Consider the following 22,131-nt stretch of genomic DNA (forward strand, 5'->3'; position numbering starts at 1 on the left):
GTCCAAATGGGAATTGATGTACGAGGAGTCAAAAAGGAAAATGGGTGCTCTGATGTTAAGGCAGAAGAGGTCAAGTTGGTTAAGGTGGTCAGCCAAGAGTGCACCTCTCTGAAAGGTCCTGGGATAACCCCAAAAGGGATGACGTGCATTAAATTGACCGAGTTGCAAAAATGGGGGAGGTAGCTGCCCAATATGCTGAAGGAAGTCTGTCCTGGTGGCAGCAAATGATAGAGGGACATAAATGGTACAGAGGGAAAAAGGCAGGTGGGGAAGGAAAAGGCGAACTTTAACAGCTTGTAGATTGGTAGTCTGGGAGATGGGTTGACTATATATGTCATCCTGTATGAGCAGCATGAAGCCCCCATGAGATGGAATGCTGACCTCAGGGGGAAGGTCAAAACAAATCGGTAAGAAATGTGAAAGCATAAAGCGGTCGTGAGGGTGCAATTTCATGTCCTGAAGGCAGAGTACAAGAGGATGCTGTGATGCTAAAAGCAGCCGTAAATCCTCTTTGTGGGACTGAAGGCCGTGAACGTTCCATTGGAGGAGAGTCATAATAAGGAAGAGATGTAGAGGTCACCTCGTCGGCTGCCAAGTGACAGCTGGGGGAGGGCGGTGGGGGTGGTGGTGGGGGGCGGGGGGCGTGGGGGGGGGAGTCGCTGCTACAGGCTACAGGGCACAGAAGCAGGAGGATCCTGCTCCATGGGGTCTACAGAAGCATCGACTTGCTTGTGCAGTCGGTCTGTGGAGTCAAACGCTGAAAATGGTTGTTTGTGCGCACCAGCAACACGGAGGCCAGCCGGGCTAAGGTGTCTTGTGGCGACACCATCGAAGAGGATCTTCGAGTTGGCGAAGGAGAAGACCGTTTGCCTTTGGTGGACTTCTTCGAGCCTTTCCGGTTAGAGGAAGACTCGGGGTTGTTTGGCTGGAGGGACAGACGAAGTCATCACAGCAGTACTCCTGTCCTTTCTGGCCTACTGGTTGTGTAGCTGGTGGCTTCACCCCTTGAGGTGAGAGTTTGATGGTTTGTTGCACAGCTGGACGGCGGGATGGCAATCCTACCTTGACACAGGGAGATTTCACAACCTCAGAGCTTGACTGGAGGTCGCATGTCTACGTGGCCACGTCCTTCATGGAGCGAGGGGTAACAAGAACAGAACTATAGGTATCAGATGGGAGAATGCATGGTTTGCGACTAGTCAGTAACTTGCAAGCAACTGGGTAAGGCACTTTTTGCTTTACCCAGATCTCTTGAACAGCATGGCCACCATTAAAGTTAATACAGCAGGGAGGAGGTGGTGGACAATCGCCCTCGTGGGCATCTCTACTACAGGTGAAACATTTGGATGATGTCACTGGTAGCAGCGCATTGGATTCAAAATGTACAGCCAGACTGTGATAATTTCATAGCCCACTTTGATCTTTGGTGGAAGCACCACTCTATCAAAGATGAGAAAGAGAGTGTGGGTGGGCACTAACGAGGAATCTACCTTTTTATTACACAATAGACTGTAATGACACCCTGATCAGAGAGGTAAGACTGGATTTCGACCTCGGTTAGACTGTCGAGCAGCCTTGTGTAAATTACATTACGGGAAGAATTCAAAGTTCTATGGGCTTTGACATGAACAGGTTAACTGTGGAGAAGCGAGGCAGCAAGCAGTTGATGTGCTTGAGAATCAAAGCAAAGTGCCATTCCGTAAACGAGAGCAGGATTTCACAGGGCCGGCAATTGCATCAACATCTTTCTGAATAATAAACAGATTTACCGTCTTCAGTACGTGATACCACTAGGAACTGTGGTGCAGCGCGAAGGGTCTTTGAATCATTAGCCTCATTATGTTTACATTTTGTTGAAGTTGAGTGGGAAGATGATTGACTGCCGAAGCGGAGAAATGAGAGGAGAAGGGAAACAAAGAAAGGAAAAGGGAGCAAAAAACACAGGTGAGACTGTTCTTACGTCAGCGACAGAATGCAGCACATTACCAATAACACCCCCAGACATGTTCCCCAAGGGAGGGGAAAATGAATAGCAAGAGGATAGACATGCAGCACGGAAGGAAAAAAATGCTGCAAAGGCTGGGGCCCCTTGGTAGCCAAGAACAAGTCCGTCAAAGAGTGGCGAGCCCTCAGGGGGACCATAATTTGGAAAGTGTTTTAAGCCAGGAGATTAATGGTGAAGAGCATCCTGTAGCCTAGATGTCGACACAGCTGAATGCAGCAGGGAAGAACTACTGAATGGCAGAGAAGCACATGTCGCACCTCAGTTACAGCATCACATATTTTTGATGTTATCTTTATGGAAAAAGTTTAGGGTAGTGACCGACCACACTGCTCTGAAGTGGTTATTGGGACTAAAAGGCTGGCGAGATGGGCCCTGAGACTTAGCAAATTTGACTAAGAAGTCATACACAAGCCAGAGAAGCAATAAGGGAATACAGACACATTAAGCATGAAGGTAGCAGTGGTTAAAGTTCTGAGGTGTGGTCTGGCAGGCAGTGTAGAGCACTGACAGTGAACTAAACAGTGCAGGATACAATTGCAGTTTAACAACTGATGGACTGTTGTGCCAGGAAACGAGGCTGGGATTGTGGGTAATAGTAACAGTGAAGTTTAAGGAGGAGATTTTAAAGGAAGCATATGATTACATGTTATCTGATCATGAAAGCAGCAGACCAACAAACTGGAGAGTGGTCGAGAGATAGGAATAAAATTGGATGTGGATCAATATGTGAGGAATTGCATAGTGTGCACAATGGGCTGACTTGAATCATAAATGGGTACTGTTGCAGAGGTTACCAGAAGCATCAGAACCTTTTGAAATGATTGGAGTTGATGTACTAGGATTGTTCAATTGTACTCCAGTATGAAACCTATTTGTATTAAAAATAATAAATCACTTTTCTTGGCAGATGGAGTCGATTGCTATGCCAAATCAGCGGGCAGTGGCAGTTGTACAAGCAATCGTTAACTACTGGATGTTGTAGTTCGGAGTACCAGACATGATAATTACGAACCACGGGACGAATTTTATGTCACACTTACTGAAGGAGCTGTATTGTTTGTGCATTAGAAGAAGTTACACAGTTTTTTAAATAGTTCTTTACAATGAGCCTGACTACTGCTTTTATTTATTTTACAGCCCTTTTCTGCAGTTTAAAAACTGTGTGCATGTTTTGTACCTTCGATCACCAGAAGAGAATTCCACAGCTACAGGGTGTTTCAAAAATGACTGGTATATTTGAAACGGCAATAAAAACTAAACGAGCAGCGATAGAAATACACCGTTTGTTGCAATATGCTTGGGACAACAGTACATTTTCAGGCAGACAAACTTTCGAAATTACAGTAGTTACAATTTTCAACAACAGATGGCACTGCAAGTGATGTGAAAGATATAGAAGACAACGCAGTCTGTGGGTGCGCCATTCTGTACGTCGTCTTTCTGCTGTAAGTGTCTGCTGTTCACAACATGCAAGTGTGCTGTAGACAACATGGTTTATTCCTTAGAACAGAGGATTTTTCTGGTGTTGGAATTCCACCGCCTAGAACACAGTGTTGTTGCAACAAGACGACGTTTTCAACGGAGGTTTAATGTAACCAAAGGACCGAAAAGCGATACAATAAAGGATCTGTTTGAAAAATTTCAACGGACTGGGAACGTGACAGATGAACGTGCTGGAAAGGTAGGGCGACCGCGTACGGCAACCACAGAGGGCAATGCGCAGCTAGTGCAGCAGGTGATCCAACAGCGGCCTCGGGTTTCCGTTCGCCGTGTTGCAGCTGCGGTCCAAATGACGCCAACGTCCACGTATCGTCTCATGCGCCAGAGTTTACACCTCTATCCATACAAAATTCAAACGCGGCAACCCCTCAGCGCCGCTACCATTGCTGCATGAGAGACATTCGCTAACGATATAGTGCACAGGATTGATGACGGCGATATGCATGTGGGCAGCATTTGGTTTACTGACTAAGCTTATTTTTACCTGGACGGCTTCGTCAATAAACAGAACTGGCGCATATGGGGAACCGAAAAGCCCCATGTTGCAGTCCCATCGTCCCTGCATCCTCAAAAAGTACTGGTCTGGGCCGCCATTTCTTCCAAAGGAATCATTGGCCCATTTTTCAGATCCGAAATGATTACTGCATCACGCTATCTGGACATTCTTCGTGAATTTGTGGAGGTACAAACTGCCATAGACGACACTGCGAACACCTCGTGGTTTATGAAAGATGGTGCCCGGCCACATCGCACGGCCGATGTCTTTAATTTCCTGAATGAATATTTCGATGATCGTGTGATTGCTTTGGGCTATCCGAAACATACAGGAGGCGGCGTGGATTGGCCTCCCTATTCGCCAGACATGAACCCCTGTAACTTCTTTCTGTGGGGACACTTGAAAGACCAGGTGTACCGCCAGAATCCAGAAACAATTGAACAGCTGAAGCAGTACATCTCATCTGCATGTGAAGCCATTCCGCCAGACACGTTGTCAAAGGTTTCGGGTAATTTCATTCAGAGTCTACGCCATATTATTGCTACGCATGGTGGATAGGTGGAAAATATTGTACTATAGAGTTTCCCAGACCGCAGCGCCATCTGTTGTTGAAAATTGTAACTATAGTCTGTCGGTAAAGTGAAGAGCGAACGAGCGAGTCCCCACTTTGCCTACCCTGCTACGTCACAGGACGCTTCTACAGGCTGTTTCACAGCGTAGTACCGTCCCTGCCGCGGCGCGCGCTTTAAATTTGTGGCGAAGCCGCGTACAGATGCGTCCCGGCTGCGTTTATTTTTAGACAAATGCGTTAAGACACACAACGTTCTAGAGTAGATGATATTAACATAAGAACGGAAGTCAGGATTCTATTACAAACATAGTACCGAATGCCTATTCATGTGAATGTATGTTCCTCTATTCGTAGGACGAACCAGATAATAGTGCAATCACTCTGTAGAATTTAAGGCTTGTTCTTACTTTGTGTTTCTACTAAAAGGTAGAAGTTTTCTTTGAAGGGCTGCAATAAAACTTAACAATTCTTGCAACACGAAGAGTGTTTAACAAGTAACCAGAAATTTATAATTTTGTGTATTGTATTAGCTCTATTCGCACTGTCTTCGTAAACATGTCTGAAAAGTATTTCCAGGTAAATCCCATTTCACGCAATGTCTTGGGTAAACCATCTTTCTGCCAAGGAAAATGTATTTTTTGTTTCACGGAGGTAAGTAATTTGCGTAATGTGGGAACTATTTCTTGGTTTATGTGAAAGTCCTCCATCGTTTGTCGAATGACCGATTTTGTGAAACTGTCTATAACGATGGGTTTCTTCCCTAAATTATTAGTTTATCTTCGCGGCGATTCCAGTAAACCATGCGCCTTGTTTTCGCGTTCTTTCCTTATGCGTCCTATTGTGGCGAGGCTGACGTTCGCATAAACTGCAGCCCATCGATTGGTAATGGTAATATTAGCCAACAGTTCTTTTTGTGTCGCCACATTAACACACGTTGAGACGATCGAACGCTCGTTACTCCGCAAATTCTGCACATTCTTGCAATGTAGGGCGATTATCCATCACTTCCGGATACTGAAGTATATCAGTGAGTGCACAAAGTCAACTGACTGACACTGGTAACTAATATCCCACGAACAGAAACGACGTATATCACCGCACGCCGAACTACACCGCTAGACAGGTAACGGGCGGGGCAACTGATTTTTGGTGGCCCTGTAGGCCAGTGGCAGGGTTCTTCCGGGAAAGGCCACTTCCCCCACCAAAAGCGCTGCTCGCTCTTGAGTTTACAGACAGACTATACTGTAATTTCGAAAGTTTGTCTGCCTGAAAATGTACTGTTGTCCCAAGCATATTGCAACAAACGGTGTATTTCTATCGCTGCTCGTTTAGTTTTTATTGCCGTTTCAAATATACCGGTCATTTTTGAAACACCCTGTAAGAATTAAGTGTTTGTGGGAATACTATGTCCCCACAAGACACTGGCTGTTCCAAAATCAGGATAGAACCCTAAAAGCAGAACATCCTGATGACTGTCTTTTTGCCGTATCTTTCAATGTTCATGGCATGTTAACTGACAATACTCATCTCTAAAAACTTCATGCTTGTTACACAATCTACAGATTTATCACCTATGCTTAATGTGATAGTTGTTTTCTTTACACTGAAGTGCACACTATTTGTTTTCTTTATGTTCATTGTTGATCTATTACATAATGACAATCTTAAACCTCTTCGAAAATTTCATTTGCTTTTTTTAATAACGGTGCTGGTTTTTTATCAGTAACAATGATGCTGCCATTATCATCAAACAAAATCCCTTTCCATCTGGAAAAGACAAATATGCAGAGAACAGAAATGGAAAATATACTACCCTGAGGTATACTTGTTCTTAATGATTCATGTCTGACAATTGTTGTACTAAAAATTTATGATTGGCAGATTTGTGAACTATCTGTATCTTTTGCACCTTTTTTTCCCTGGAATGGTTGGAACCCCTCATTTGCTTTTCCTCTTGCAGCTAGTGCTTCTATTTGTTTAGTCATATTTTATGTTTAACTGTATCAAAAGCCTTGGACAAGTCTAAAAACACGGCTATTCATCTTCGTCAAGAGCTTCAAGTACCAATTTGGTGATATCTGTAATGGCTGATACTGTACTTCGCCCACTTCGGAAACCAAAGTGTGCTTCATTAAAAAGATCATTATTTATTCATGGAACTCATTAGTCTATCTTTCATGATTGGTTTTTGAGAACGCAGACAGTAGTAAAGCCGTTTACTGAGTGCATTTGCATTCCTTATGAGATGCCATGTCTAGTGTGTTGTGCCAAACTTTGCCAAGGTGACACATCACACTGATTCAGCGGCAGCCAGAAGAATCAAGAAATGTGCTAGCCTAGCCATGGTTTGTGAAAGAATACATTTTACTTGCTTGAACCTAGACTCGACTAACAGAGAATTTCTCAAACTATATCTACAGCTGGCCAACCAGGTCAACTCCTGGACCTGGGAATGGACTGATGGTGTTACATGGGCCACAGCGGACTCTGCACAAAGTACGGCCACTGGACATCAGACATCAAAATTCGAGCATTTATCAGAACGACAAACTTCTGATGTTCCCTGCGAGACCATCATCAATGTCACGGGCAGGCACCTGGATGAGGACATGCTCTCAGTGCTTAAGAGAGAACTCAACTTTGCACCATCTCCCAAATCTGCATCTATCGGTCTTACCAGCCAACAAAGGCAACACAACTGTAATCTTATCTCATAAGGATTACGTTGAGAAAATGCAGGGCTTGCTAGAAGACAGTGCACATCAGAAGATCAACACTTATCCTACCAAGAGAGTAGAGAGGAAGACCATGGCTATTCTCAAAGAATTTGGCTTAACTGATGATGTGAAGAAGCTACTACAGAGAGCATGTGTTCCACTGAGACTTTATGGACTCCTGAAGGTACCACATCATATTTGTTGGGCATCTTAACAACTTCAGGCTTCATGATTCGGACATCCTTGTGAGTTTCGATGTTGTCTCTCCCTTGACGAGGGTGCCTTTGCAGGAACTCTTGGAACTTAATGGTCAGAAATTTGACACAGAGACGACCAACCTTGTTAGGCATGTCCTGACATCAACATACTTTCTCTTTGATTGTGGATACTACAAGGAGACAGAAGGAGTAGTCATGGGGAGTCCACTTGCATCAGTCGTCATCAACTTGTTCCTGGAACATTCCGAGGAGGAAGCCCTGGATTCAGTGCAGTGGAAACCTACCTGTTTCTTCCACTATGTTGACAACATCTTCGTCATATGGCCACATGGTAGAGACAAGTTGAATGGTTTCCTCATGCATCTCAGTTCCATACACCAGAACGTCAAGTTTACCATGGAAGTCAAAGTGGATGGAGTGATCCCTTCTGGATGTCTTGGTTAAAATAAGAGTAGATGGCAAATTGGGCCACGGCATGTACCATAAGAAGACGCACATCGTCCTTTACTTACATGCAAACAGCTGCCACCATCAAGCGCAGAGGAATGGTGTCTTCAAAATATTGGTTAACATGGCCCTTACTCTGTCACAATGAGAGCCTTAACCAAGAACTTCAACAGAAAAAACGACTACATAGAGAAACAAATTCAGAGAGCTCTACATTTGAAAATGACCATACAACTGGAGGAAACAGAAAAGAAAGCTGAGCAGGATGGGGGTTTAGCATTTATTCCATTCTGTGGCACTTTATTGGAAAAGATGCCCAGAATTCTTCAAAAAAATCAAGTGAAGACTGTCTTCCATCCACCAATTAAGACACTGGCACTGCTTGGTAATGTCAAGGACAATCTGGGACTACAAAAATCTGGAGTCTACCAGACTCCCTGCAAATGTGACACGACTTACATAGGTCAAACAGTGCATACTATCAAAGATTGTTGCCAAGAACATCAATGGCTCACCTGACTGCAGCAGCCTAACAAGTAGGTGCTTGCTGAACATTGCCTCTCACAATTACAAAGAATGAATTATGCCAGACCAAGGTTCTGACACAAGACATATAAATACCGGGACTGTATCATTAAAGAATCTATCTAGATTTGAGTACAGGAACTGCTGATCAATCGAGATAGCGGTTACATCCTTAGTAAGGCCTGGGAACCTGCTGTGAATCTGATTGAAAGGAGAAAAGAGACTTCTCACCACGAACTAACTTCGACAACAGGCACGTGCCCCTGGACGCAGACTGCAAAGGGAACAGATGCTAGACACCCCGCACTTGGGTGGGTGTGGATCGTGTTCAGAATACCTGGGGGGGGGGGGGGGGGGGGGGGGGGGATAAAAGTCCAGCACCGGCACCTTGGTGGTCAGTTTGTCAGTACACCTGGTGACGGCAATGTTGTCGCTTGCCGAAACATTGTGTCCGCTGGACACTAACACCCAGCTGTTCACCCGTGAATTCTTTCATCAACTTGCCTGTAGTTTCAGTACTCTCTGCATTACACTTCTTTAGTAAGGGCACAACTCAATGTGCTTTAGGTCCTCTGGAGAAATACTTTACTTAAAGAAATATTTATTATGTTTGTCAGTGGAGTTTGTACTCTATCTAAGCAACTGTTCAGAACAGAGACTGGAACTTCATCCAAGCCTGCTGATTTCTTGTTGTTATTATTATTTCTGTATTGTCTTCCCAAATTCAAGCTCTGTTGTGGGAAACATCATTGTACTTGCTTAGTAATTCATTGTTTGTGCTTTATGTGTTTCATGAGGGAACATCAGAAAGTAACTTACACATTATTATAGCAGGCCAAGTAGCATTTATTGAATACTGCACTACATTTCAAAGTGATACACACATTGCTATTTTTTAACATAGACATTAAGCACTTCCAAACTATGGTCAGAACATTCAACCAATCATCTAATTCCCATGTGGGGTGCTCCACAATTGAATAAATCAAAGACCACAACTCCCTGTTGATGGTGCAATTTTGCATTTTTTCCGTGGAGGTGAGATGGTTAGTCTCCAATCCGTAGATACTCTTTCTCTGTTGCAGGTATGAAATAACAGGTCCATGTCTCATTGTCCACAGTGACACAGCTTATGAAATCATCGTGTTCCACGAAATAATGCTTAAAGAAATCCAGAGATGCCATAAACCTTGTGCTTGTGGCATGCAGGTGACAATGATTGCAGAACCCAGCACAATCAAAATTTCCCATGCTGCAGATGATCTCAAATGATGGAACGTGGGCTGCCTATTGAGATGCATATCCAATGAGCAACGCCCCCAGTAGTCATTCTGTGAGTGCTGTAAATCATTTCTTCGACTGTCTGGAAATTGCCGTCTGTGGTCAATGTCGATGGGCTCTCTTACCAATTAACATAACACATCTGCAGCCTTGGTCAAATGTTTGGCATCATTTCACTATGACATCACATTACATTTATTTCATATAACACCAGAATTTCATAGTGAATCTGTGTGCAGTTTAGATGTTTTGCCTACACGAATCTTGCTGTCCCACATACACCAACTTTAGAGTACATTTCCAGTTGCCATGCCAATTCACTCCCACAATGTGGTGCACCTGTTGTCCATACCATAGCAGAACTGTGACTGCTATACATTTGAGCTTTTGGCCACAATGCCTTCTTCTAAAGAAGAAGAAAAAACCACACGCACACACCAGTGCGCGACCCCCCCCCCCCCCCCCCCTCACTCTCTCTCACACACACACACACACACACACACACACACACACACACACACACACACACACGAGATCGCTGTCTCTGGCCGCTGAAGCCAGACTCAGCTGCCAGAGACTAAGTGAGTGAGTGAAAGGTGTGTGTGTGTGTGTGTGTGTGTGTGTGTGTTTTCCACTTTAGAAGAAAGCTGAAGGCTCTAATACATAGAAGTTGACTAGAGTGGTCCAATGAAGGCCATAACATGTAAATAATAATAAATAATAACATAGTAGTCTTTTTCTTATATATATCTTCAACTCAACATCTCCTTCATATGGCAAGATGCAATATATCTTCTTCACCATTGTGTCACTATTCCATCCTCGATTTACCATTGTTTTACAAAATTTTGTTCCCCAGGTTTTTCTTTTATTCTGGCCACAGCTCTGATTTGTATATTACAGTTTCATGTGTTATGACATCTCATAATACTTTGCTTTTGAATTAGTGTAGCACTTTTGTAAAGAACTGAAAAACTGAATTGTCTGGAAGGACATTCTAATACTAACTGTTACCCATCTATTTTCCTTTGCTGCTGCTGTTGAAGTGGCTACTTTTGTAAATGCCTCCTCAAAAATTAATTTAATCACTGAGCTGAGTTTACAGACTTCAGGATCTACATCGTTTTCCATATACACTTCATCCTATGTTAGATTTTCGAATGTCTTAGGAAAAATTCGTATTTTATGTTCCAAGAAGATTCTTTTAAAAGCCTGCAGTTTTGTAGATTTTATTAATCCTATCTTTAGCTTAAATATCAGACAGTAGTGATCCGAGAGCCAAGATATTTTATAACTATTTTAAATTTTACCTTTTGATATTTGTAAGCACATAGTCGAAGACGGATGCTGAACTTTTTGATACCTTAGCAGCACCATTTACTGTTTGTGCCATGCAAAAGTGTTCATAACTGAAATTATTATTAATTCCTCCCCCCCCATACCTGTGTTAATATTCAAGTCTCCACATATTATTATACCATTAGTTTTGAGAGCTGAGACATGTTCTTGGAGTTCAATTAATGTGATAAAGAAAGTGTCCACATTACCATTAGGCGAGTGGTACACAAACAGAATGACTGATTTCTTACAGATGCTTCGTTAGTTCAATGGCTGCCAATACACAGTGTTTACCTACACTAATTGTGATTAAATTTCCTCTATCTTCAAAATGTGTGCCACTACTAAGAAAAATGATTAAACATCACATTATATCAGAAACCAGTAATTCCAATGACTGACTTACGGCTACAGGGAATGTGCTGAAACAAGTGACAGGACAACCAGCAACAGAACAAGATAATGTCTCTCTTCAATTGAATATAAGTGCTATAAATGATGAGCCAGAGGTATCAAATATATATATGATAATCATTTCTTAAATGTCATAGAAAATATGGGGACAAACAGTTCAAGAGAAAAATCACAACAGTTTGTTGAAAAAGCAATGCTCATATAATTCAATCATATGAATGTATCACCAACTTATCCTTCTGAACTAAGAACAACATATATTCTCTAAAAATAAAAGTGCATCTGGATTTGATAGAGTTTCCAACAGAGTACAAAAGATTTGTTCGCAAATAAGCAGCCCAGTCTTATCTGAAGTATGTATTGCAAAATGACTAAATGAAGACTTTTCCAGAGAAACTGAATTATGTCATCGTTAAACACATCTATAAGAAAGATGATAGGAGAGATGTCAATAACTATCAAACTGTTTCACTACAGACATCATTTTGCAAAATATTTTAGAACATGATGTATTCTAGAGTAGTATATCTCACATGAGTGACAATAATAACCTCATTATATCATGGCTTGCAGTTCACAAGAGTTGCTCTACTGAGAATGTCATTTACATGTTCACTCAACAAACTTTACAAGCATTAACTAGGAAAATAGCGCTGGCTGGCATTTTCTGCAACCTATGTAAGGCATTTATTTGTCTGGGTGAACAACAATTTCCTCCTAGATAAACTGAGGTTTTATGGAACTGATGGTATAGCCAACTAATGGATAATGTCACATACAACCAAAAGAACGCAGAAAAGTTGTACTTAGTAATTCACCCATGATAGTCCAAGGACGTTGTTCTGATAGGGTAGAAATAACATATGTGGTTCCTCAAGATTCAAAATTAGGCCCACTATTCTTCCTTATGTATGTAAACAAACTTCCACATATTAAGCAGAATTAATTCTTTTTGTGGCTGGTGCTAGTATTATAATCAATCCAGGCATACAAACAGCAACATAAGAAATGGTACATAATGGTCTTATACATATCATTGACTGGTTTTCTATACATGGTCTCTCACTCAATTTTAAAAAGATGCAACATAGTCAGTTCAGCCCATCCAGAGGTACTTCATCAATGACAAGTATAACACATCGTGAGGAAATAATAAATAGGATAGAAAGTTCAAAATTCTATGATGTAACCTCAATTCGAAAAAGCACATTTTAGAACTCTTAAAACAACTTAGCTCACTGACATTTGCTCTTAAGAAGGCTTTCTCAGGATAGCTTATGTCTATTTTTAAGAATATTCTACCAATGAGCCGAAGTCTACCATCTGCTTTACCCATGACTGGGCCTATGTAATCACTCCATCTCATATCCCTATAAAGTGTTATACCCAAATAGTTGTACGAGTTGGCAGATTCCAACTGTGACTCATTCATACTATAGTCAAAGGGCACTAAGGTTTCTTTCTTCTTTCTTTCTTTTTTTTTTTTTTTTTTTTGTGAACGTCATATGGAATAATGTCTTAACTGCTCAAAACCATGTTGTAAGAATAATATCATATGGAATAATGTCTTAACTGCTCAAAACCATGTTGTAAGAATAATATCTGGTGCTCAGTCATGATCATCTTGTAGGCATTTTGACTATTACTTCACAGTATATTTATTCTCTCATGAAGTTTGTTGCAATTCTAAAAGAACAATGGTGTACATAACTACAAAACCAAAAGAAAAAAGTGACACTCATTATGTCACATTAAGATTGTCTTTAGCACAAAAAGGTGTGCACAACCCTGCAATACAAGTTTTTAACACTTACACAGTGATATAAAATACAAGACAGACAGCACAGAATAAACTGCAAAAGTTTCTCCTTGACAACTCATCCTATTCCATAGAAGAATTTTGTATTACTGTAATGAGTAAAAGGTGGTGGGTAGGAATTACTAAATCACGTGTGTGTGTGTGTGTGTGTGTGTGTGTGTGTGTGTGTGGGGGGGGGGGGGGGGGGGGGGGGGGGGGGGAAGAGACCACAAATTCTTGTAAATGATCAGCGTGTAAACATATTTACAAAATAATTTTATTGTGCAAATGATTCATGGAACATGAAAATAACTAAGCAATCTCTGATATAAGGATGTGATCCCCCACACTTTAAAATCTGTAGCTCTAAAGTAGCAACTTGGACAGCCATATGACAATAACACACTGTACTGCATTTCACTATTTCTACAACAGTTTTCTGTAATGCATATCACATCACTCCTGAAAGATTGCAATTCAACTTCAAGCTGGTGTACTTTATTTTTAAAAAGATAACATATTTTGATGAAGACTACATAATTCTGAGCAAATTGCTGTGTTGTTTGTGCACTGTGGTGTTGTACTTTCAACCTTTCATGTATATCTTGAGAAACATTCTGAACCAACAGACACTTAAGGAATAATCACAAAAATGACCTAGTCCTCTTGAGCGTGACAACAGATATTCGGCTATGTGGGGCCCCAAGCCAACCTTCTATATTCCAATTCCACTAACTGTCCTTTACCAGTTCTGTTGAAAAGCAGACCATGCCTAGTGTAGTAACATCTCAAAATAGCCCTATCAGCACCCACGAAATCTGCGTCCAGTGAACAGTCATCAGTGCTATCTCTAGTTCTGCACCAATTCGCCATACAGCACTGCCACGACAACGCCAATGATACCGCCAGAACTGCTCAACTGTGCTCACATTGGAGCTACTACTTGGGAAAGTAGTCTTACTCATGTCATCACCTATCCTGTGCACTCCTTCCCTATCCAAGCTGCTTCCTATCCCATCCATTATTGGATCATCTTTAATGATACGGTTACAACTAATGTCCTACGCCAGGGATGCAGACTGCTGCTTGCGATTCCCCACGCTGTCAGTCATTAATATTGTGCTGATCCATTCCTTACCTTTTGTTCATGTTTTTTAATTATTTATTTTTTCTCATCTTTCACTCCCTTCTAGGAAGGATGAATGGGCACTTCGAAAACTAAGGTCTTTTGAGCCAAGTCAGTCTAGCTGACAATAGGGCAGGGGGATCCCAAATCGGAATTTTTTTTTTTGCTACCTTTCCGTAGTCACGTTGAGGTGTTTGTGGCCTGGGGCACTAGCAATTCTGTACAACCCTGCCCTAAACACATTATCACATGATTCAGACCAGTACTCTGTTTGAAAATACTGGTGACCTGATACTCTTCCCCTAACTTCTCCTGTAACTGAGGGTATACATCTCTGTAATGACTGCTACCTAGCAGTACTTTCTTCTTCATAAAACTTGTGTTATTCTTATGACATGTGTCCACTAGCAAGTAACTTCAACAACTAACTTCTGTAAGCACTTGCTGAGGTGTTCAGACTAGTATAAAAACTTGCAGAAGTTTAATTCTGCAAGTTGCTTGAACCAGTTAATTTCAAGTACTTGCAGAAGTGTTTCCACTAGAGTTGCGTTATGAGAGAAGCAAGACGAAGTTTACAGAGTTGTGTTTACGAAGCAGAGAAGCCGCCACCATTGTAGCATCATCATCATCATTAGTGGAAAACCATGATAAAAACAACAAATTATGAAGGAAGAAGTATTTGGGTGAAGAAATACATACAGAGACGTACATAGGAGTTTTAAGAAACATTACTGAACGATCTAATCAGAGGACTTAGCTCAGATTAAAAACTCTCTGAGAATTTTGCATGTAAGTTTTGAAAATCTATTGTCTATTGCACAATACAATACTTAAAAAAAATCATATACAAAAATGCTGCAAGCTGTATCACCAAGAGATTGCCTTTTAATTATATTTATGGATTGGAAACACTAACAGCCAACCAGCTACAAAATACAGATTTATTAAACCCTCACCATGGTTTCAACAGTTTTAAAACTGTCTTCTTCTAAAGGTATTGTAACTATTAACAAATATTACGACATTTTGTATGGAAGAGAGATGGCATCATTACAATAAGCAAAATTATAGGAGATCTTAACAAATAATATTAGTGAAGCATAGTCACGTAGAGTCACATATTATCAAAATCCGATGCAGGAGTCGTTGACACTCCTTAGTACATTTGCCCGTCATCCACTTAATTACCATTTAAAATACATGACTTAAACGTATTGGTACTCTAATGTAGGGATTTTTCTTAAAACTTTTTATAATAGCACACACTATCTTTTAGTTACTCTTCAATGTTTGCAAACAATAATTATTACAAATGTAACACATTTATTTTCACACTAAGATCAAAAATTAAATAAAATATAAAGACATCTCAGACTACCATTCTAATTTCCCTTTTGGTGAAACAAAGTAATCAGGAACTTCATTTCGCACTCCCTTGGTTAATGTTGGCCAGTTATATTTGTTTAGGGGTTCCAATGGTGCAATTGTTTTGGCCCATCTGTCTGCCATTCATTTTTGACAGTGATATTTTCGTATTAGTAGTGAATACAAGAAACTTTTGCAAGTGTGAGAAAAACTTGCAGCAACAGGCAAGTTCTACAGGTACGTGCAGCAAGACGAAAGAAACTGTTTTCACTATCATGTGAAAGCTATCACTAACTTGTGGAAGCTACTTCTGCAAATTGACAAAACTTGTACAAGTTGACTTGCTGCAGGGGTTTCCATGTCAAGGAAATTGCAGAAGTAGCTTCTACAAGTGACTTTGGAAGTTTACTTTGTAATTGATACCATTTTTAGGCTTCCACCTCATGGAGGCTCTTCTTCCCTCCAATCTAGTAGCTGTTTTTGGTAGACACAACAAAACTGTCAGACAGCATCACCCTTTTCTCAGCCTTCCTACCAAATACCAGTTCCCAACCATCCCTCTTACCACCACTCCCTTCCTTCATCCTCACTGGGCCTCTTCTAGCTTCTTCTAATGTGCCTGAAAAGCATAGAGCTTACTTTCGTGCTCCTCATTAATCCATTCCTGCTGCATACTTACAAAGTAATTTAATAGTAATTACCATATTTATCAGTTTGAGGAGATTAGTGCTAGTCATAATTTGTTGTTAGCAAACTTCACAGAAGTTGACACAAGTGGTTACTTCTGCCTGTTACTGCATAACTTGACCTGGTCCATGTCCCTGAATGTTCTCTTTCATGATGGGATTTACAGAACATGGTGTGTGTGTGTGTGTGTGTGTGTGTGTGTGTGTGTGTGTGTGTGTGTGTGTGAATGAATGAATAGATCAATGCTGAGGGACTAAGAATGCCAAATTTTAGTAATTTGTAACAATATGCCAAGATTGAAGAACATGTTGCTCACTGCTAAACGTTCCGATTCCTGCAGCTAGGCCAGTCTTTTAGAGGTATTTGCTACTGTCAAGTATACTGATGAATTCCTCAGGATGCGATGTGCGGCAAGTTGCAACCATCCTGGACATTAACAGTTAGTGAAAAGCTGCCATAGCGATTAATTTGACAATATATTTATTAAAAACACATCTATATTACTACTCCAAAATGCAAAATTAAGTGCCTGGCAGAGGGTCATCAAACCACCTTCACGTTATTTCTCAACCATTCCACTTTCAAACAGTATGCAGGAGAAATGAACGCTTGAATCCTCCTGTGCGAGCTATAATTTCTCTTATTTTATCATGATCATCATATCTCCCTATGTAGTTGGGTGCCAACAGAATATTTTTGCAATCAGTGGAGAATGTTGGTGATTGAAATTTCAAGAGACGATCCTACCACAAAGAAAAAGGCTGTTTTATTGATCGCCACCTCAATTCACACATCATGTCTGTGACACTTTCTCCCCTCTTTCATGATAATACAAAACAAACTGCTCTTCTTAGAGCCTTGCCTATATACTCCATCAGTCCCATCTGGTGCAGATCACATACCACACAGCAATATTCTAGAAAATGGCAGACAAATATGTAAGCAGTCTCTTTAGTAGTCATGCTGCATTTTCTAAGTGTCCTGTCAATAAATGACAGTTCTTAGTTTGCTTTGCCCACATTATCTATGTGATTATTCCAATGTACGTTATTCATAATATTGTACTACCTAAATATTTAATATTTAATTGAACTTACAGCCAATAGATTTGTGTGATTTCTTGCATAACCAAACTATAGTGGATTTCTTTCTGTACTTACGTGAACGACATCACACTTTTCATTCGTTAAAATCGATTGCCACTTTTCACACCATGTAAAGTCATCCAATGACTAAAAGCAACTGCAAAATGATTTAGGCAAGATGTAAATGACAGCATCATCTCCACACAATATAAGAGAGCTAAGTTGTTTATGTAGATCAGGAACAGCAGGGAGCCTTAGGGAATGCCAGATATTACTTCTGTTTTACTCTATTACTTTCTTTCAATTACTACAAACTGTGACCTTTCTGACAGGAACTCAGGAAACATGTCGCGCAACTTAGGTGATACTCCTCAGGCACACAATTTGATTAAAATCTCTTGTGAGGAACAGTGTCAAAATCTTACTGGAAATCTGATAACATTGAATCAATCTGACATCTCCTGTTGATAACAATCATTAAATTGTGAGAACAAAGAGTTAGTTGTATTTCACAAGAATGAGATTTTCTGAACCCATCCTGACTGTCAATAAATTGATTTCTTTCAGGTAATTCACAATGTTGAAACACAATATATGTCCCAAAACCCTACAACAAATTGGCATTACTGATACGGATCTACAGGGTTGTCCCTCGGAAGTTTCGGATGAGATTATCTCAAAAACTATACATCGGGTAAAAATAGTGGGTAAAACAAGTTTGTATGCTCAAAGGGGGACATCAAATGATACTACACGTGACCCCTAGCCCCCACCCCCTTGGGTGGGGAGGGGGGGCAACTTTTAAATATTAAATGGAAACCCCCATTTTTTGTTGCAGATTCTGATTCTCCATAAAAAAGTAATCAAGTTTTGTCTGAAACATTTTTTTAACCCATTGACAGATGGCGCAGAAATCGAGAAAAATTAAAATTGGGAAAGGACTCCGATTTATTTAGAATGATCCACTTCGCTTTCAGACTGTGAACTGTAAACATCGACTGACAAAAGTAAATTATTCTTTAGCAAAACATGGCTCACTATCCTCCTACAGAGATTGTTGATATGATGTTAATTTTAGGTGAATGCCATAACAATTACACTGCAGCTGTGCAATTGTATGAGGATCATTTCCCAATAGACGGCATCCAAGCAAAAACATTATTCCTATTCGAAATTGCACTCAACGAGCTCGAAATGGATGCATGCACCGTAAACCTCGTCATCACAAATACAATGAAAATAACGCTCGTACCCTTACCGTTCTTGACTGTGTTCAACTGGATCCAGAAATGAGTAGTCGTGTGATTCTTTGGAATACCGAAATCAACTGTTTTGAGGATTTTCAAGGCATATAAATAACATGCGTATCATATCACACTGACACAGGCATTAATGCCGAAAGACATGCAAATACGCATGCATTTCTGCCAATGGGACTTGGAAATGATAAAGAGGTGACAATGAATTTTGTTTAGATATGTTGCGTTCACCGATGAAGCCACAATCAAAAACAATGGCGAATTAAATCATCATGATTGTCATTAATGGTCCCCTGTCAATCCACACTGGCACAGACCCGTTGACAATCAACACAAGTGGTCATTAATGGTCTGGTGTGGAATTTTAATGGTTACTTGATAGGGCCGTATTTTTTTGACCGAAATGTTACTGGGGAATCTTATTTACAACTTCTCCGCAATGATTTGTTGGTTTTAATGGAGATGTTGATTTAGAGACTAGGCAACAAATGTGGGTTCAACAGGACGGAGCAGCTCCCCATTATGCTAAAAATGTGCGGAATGTTGTAAATTTACAGTAACCTGGTCAGTGGATAGGATGCGGCGGACCAATTCAGTGGCCTCCATGTTCACCAGACCTAACATCTCCTGATATTTTCTTGTGGGGTTATTTAAAAAATATTGATTATGAAAGACAGTCTACAACCTGAAACGACATGGAGCAACACATTCGAAGAGCGTGTGCAGCCATGCCACATGATGTGTTGCTCAAAACTGTGGACAACTTTCGCAGGTGATTGACATTATGCATTGAAGCAAATGGGGATAATTTTGAACAATTTCTTCATGGCTAATTTCATTAATTAAGCATCTCAAATTGAGAGAGGCAAGGGGACTCACACTAGTGAAGCATCCCAACATGTGAGAGGCAATGGGACTCACACTAATGAAGCATCCCATGGGAACATCATTCTACTACGTCCATGTCGTCGTTCCTGGGCAATGTTAAAAGTAGGATACAACACATTTTGTACAAATATAGCTTAACTTGGTGTAATGAAAGAATTGGTGCACATTTTGTATCAATTTGATGCATCCTTCTCGGATCATTCTAAATAAATCGGAGCTCTTTCCAAATTTTAATTTTTTCTCGATTTTAGTGCCATCTGTCAATGGTTTAAAAAATGTTTCAGACAAAACTTTATTACTTTTTTATGGAGAATCCGAATCTGCAATAAAAAACGGGAGTTCCATTTAAGATTTAAGAGTTGCCCCACCCAAGGGGGTGGGGGCTGGAGGTCATGTGTAGTATCATTTGATGTCCCCCTTTGAGCTTACGAACTCGTCTTTCCCACTATTTTTACTCTATGTATAGTTTTCGAGATAATCTCATCCAAAACTTCAGATGGACCACCCTGTATAATTCAGCGGATTACTCCTGATCCAATCATTTGACAACCTATTCAATAAGATATTATTATACAAGACGCTATAATTAAGATTTGACATCTTCAATGAGGGCAAATGGAATCAGCCTAGACAAGAAACAGAAAAGCCGAAAGTAATGTCAAAAGTGATATAATTTATTACGTGGAGAGGCCTTGAAATATTTACATAGGCTGCATGAACAGTGAACAACTGTGTATTCAAATTGAATGATTATTGTAGCAGACTAGTCGAATACGCAAAATACTAATGAACTGGGATGGTAATGTGTGTGTTGTGGTCTTCAGTCCTAAGAATAGTTTGACGCAGCTCTCCATGCCATTCCGTCTTGTCAAGCCTCCTCATTTCAAATTTTTACTTCTCATACTTCCATTCAATACCAAACTGGTGGCCCCTTGACATCTTAGAATGTGTCCTATCAACCAATCCCTTCTAGTCAGGTTGTATCACAAATTTCTTTTCTCCCCAATTTAATTCAGTATCTCATTAGTTACATGATCTACCTACCCAATCTTCAGCATTTTGCTGCAGTATCACATTTCAAAAGCCTCTATTCTCTTCTTGTCTTAACTGTTTATTGTTGAATTTTCACTTTCATATGCAGCTACACTCCCTACAAATACTTTAAGAAAAGACTTACCAACACTTGAGTCTTTATTCAGTTTTAGTAAATTTCTTTTCTTCAAAAACGCTTCTGTTGCCACTGCCAGCTTACATTTTATATCCTCTCTACTTCAGTCATCCTCAGTTATTTTGCTGCCTAAATAATAAAACTCATCTACTATTTTAAGTCTCTCATTTCCTAATCTAATTCCCTCAGCATCACCTTTTTTAATTAGACTACATTCCATTATCCTTGGTTTGCTTTTGTTGATGTTCATCTTATATCCTCTTTTCAAGACACTGTCCATTCTGCTTAACTGCTCTTGCAATTCCTTTGCTGTGTCAAACAGAATTACAATGTAATCAGCAAACCCCAAAGTTTTTTAATTTCTTCTACCTGAACTTTAATTCCTACTCTAAATTTTTCTTTTGTTTCCTTTACTGCTTTTCCAATAAACAGATTGACTGACATTGGTAATAGCCTACAGTCCTGTCTCACTCCCTTCTCAATCACTGCTTCACTTACATACCCCTCAACTCATAACTGCTGACAGGTTTATGTCCAAGTTGTCAATAGGCTTTCACTCCCTGTATTTTATCCCTGCTATCTCCAGAATTTTGAAAAGGACATTTCAGTCAACACTGTCAAAAGTTTTCTTTAAATCTACAAATGCTATAAATGTAGATTTGCCATTCCTTAGCCTATCTTCTAAGAGAAGTCTTAGTGTCAGTATTGCCTCGCATGTTCCTACATTTCTCTGGAATATAAAATGATCTTCCCCAAGGTTGGCTTTTACCAATTTTTCCATTCTTCTGGAAAGAATTTGCGTTAATATTTTGCAACCATGACTTATTAAACTGATAGTTTGATAATATTCACACCCGTGAGCCCCTGCTTTCTTTGGAATTGGAATTATCACATTCTTCTTATTTACTCTGTCTTATATACCCTAGACACCATGTGGAATAGCTAGTTTTGTCTTGGCTGGCTCTCCCAAGGACATCGACAGTTCTAAGGGACTGTCGTCGTCTACTCCAAGGCTCTTGTTTCAGCTTAGGTCTTCAGCACTGTCAAATGCTTCTCACAGTGTCATATCTCCCACTTTCCCTTTATCTACTCCCTCTTCACTTTCTACAATACTGCCTTCACATTAATTTCCCCATTCCGTAACACCTCTATATATTCCTTCCACCTTTCCACTTTCTCTTTTTTGCTTAGTGCTGGTTTTCTACCTCGGCTCTTCATATTCGTACAGCTGCTTCTCTTTTCT

The 22,131-nt window shown here is 40.3% G+C and overlaps 1 protein-coding gene across 3 annotated transcripts in view; it reads right to left on the minus strand.

Annotated features, from left to right (window-relative positions):
* LOC126480733 (uncharacterized) overlaps positions 1-22,131 on the minus strand; it is a 145,452-nt gene that overhangs the window by 112,571 nt on the left and 10,750 nt on the right. The window lies entirely within an intron of this gene.

This window comes from Schistocerca serialis, chromosome 5, assembly GCF_023864345.2.
Source record: "Schistocerca serialis cubense isolate TAMUIC-IGC-003099 chromosome 5, iqSchSeri2.2, whole genome shotgun sequence".
Classification (NCBI taxonomy): Eukaryota; Metazoa; Arthropoda; class Insecta; order Orthoptera; family Acrididae; genus Schistocerca; species Schistocerca serialis.